Below are 1,773 nucleotides of genomic sequence, written 5' to 3'. Positions count from 1 at the left end.
TGGCCAATATACCACGGCTAAGGTGTTATGCAGGTGAAGGAGGACCCAAACGCGACTTAACAGAAACAGAGTTTATTAATGCTCAAAACCGAATAACTGAAATCCTCTAGATAGTAGAGGGGAAAACAACTGGAGAAGCGGCCACAGACTGCAGGTCGCTTCGGGTAGGCGCAGGCCGTAGTCAACTGAGACACCTGCTCACACGCAGCGTCTGAAGAAGGCACAAAACACGACAGGACAGGGTGATACACAATCACGGCAAAAAACACGACAGGACAGGGCGAAACGCAATTACAGCATGGAATACAAAACAAGGAACCGATGGAACAGGAACGGATCACAAAGGAATAAATAGGGAGTCTAATCAGGGAAAGGATCGGGAACAGGTGTGGGAAGACTAAATGATGATTAGGGGAATAGGAACAGCTGGGAGCAGGAACGGAACGACAGAGAGAAGAGAGAGCGAGAGAGTGAAAGGGGAGGGGGAGAGAGAGGGATAGAACCAAACAAGACCAGCAGAGGGAAACGAATAGCATGGGGAGCACAGGGACAAGACATGACAATAAATGACAAACATGACAGTACCCCCCACTCACCGAGCGCCTCCTGGCGCACTCGAGGAGGAATCCTGGCGGCAACGGAGGAAATCATCGATGAGCGAACGGTCCAGCACGTCCCGAGACGGAACCCAACTCCTTTCCTCAGGACCGTAACCCTCCCAATCCACTAGGTATTGGTGACCCCGTCCCCGAGAACGCATGTCCATAATTTTATGTACCTTGTAAATAGGTGCGCTCTCGACAAGGACGGGAGGGGGAGGGAAGACGAACGGGGGTGCGAAGAAAGGGCTTAACACAGGAGACATGGAAGACAGGATGGACGCGACGAAGATGTCGCGGAAGAAGCATCGCACAGCGACAGGATTGACGACCTGGGAGACACGGAACGGACCAATGAACCGCGGAGTCAACTTACGAGAAGCTGTCGTAAGAGGAAGGTTGCGAGTGGAAAGCCACACTCTCTGGCCGCAACAATACCTTGGACTCTTAATCCTGCGTTTATTGGCGGCTCTCACCGTCTGTGCCCTGTAACGGCAAAGTGCAGACCTCACCCTCCTCCAGGTGCGCTCACAACGTTGGACAAACGCTTGAGCGGAGGGAACGCTGGACTCGGCAAGCTGGGATGAGAACAGAGGAGGCTGGTAACCCAGACTACTCTGAAACGGAGATAACCCGGTAGCAGACGAAGGAAGCGAATTGTGAGCGTATTCTGCCCAGGGGAGCTGTTCTGCCCAAGACGCAGGGTTCCTGAAAGAAAGGCTGCGTAGTATGCGACCAATCGTCTGATTGGCCCTCTCTGCTTGACCGTTAGACTGGGGATGAAACCCGGAAGAGAGACTGACGGACGCACCAATCAAACGACAGAACTCCCTCCAAAACTGTGACGTGAATTGCGGACCTCTGTCTGAAACGGCGTCTAACGGGAGGCCATGAATTCTGAATACATTCTCAATAATGATTTGTGCCGTCTCCTTAGCGGAAGGAAGTTTAGCGAGGGGAATGAAATGTGCCGCCTTAGAGAACCTATCGACAACCGTCAGAATCACAGTCTTCCCCGCAGACAAAGGCAGACCGGTAATGAAGTCTAAGGCAATGTGAGACCATGGTCGAGAAGGAATGGGGAGCGGTCTGAGACGACCGGCAGGAGGAGAGTTACCCGACTTAGTCTGCGCGCAGTCCGAACAGGCAGCCACGAAACGGCGCGTGTCACGCT

This window comes from Oncorhynchus gorbuscha, linkage group LG07 (assembly GCF_021184085.1).
Source record: "Oncorhynchus gorbuscha isolate QuinsamMale2020 ecotype Even-year linkage group LG07, OgorEven_v1.0, whole genome shotgun sequence".
NCBI classification, from domain to species: domain Eukaryota; kingdom Metazoa; phylum Chordata; class Actinopteri; order Salmoniformes; family Salmonidae; genus Oncorhynchus; species Oncorhynchus gorbuscha.
This window is presented reverse-complemented; position numbering follows the sequence as displayed.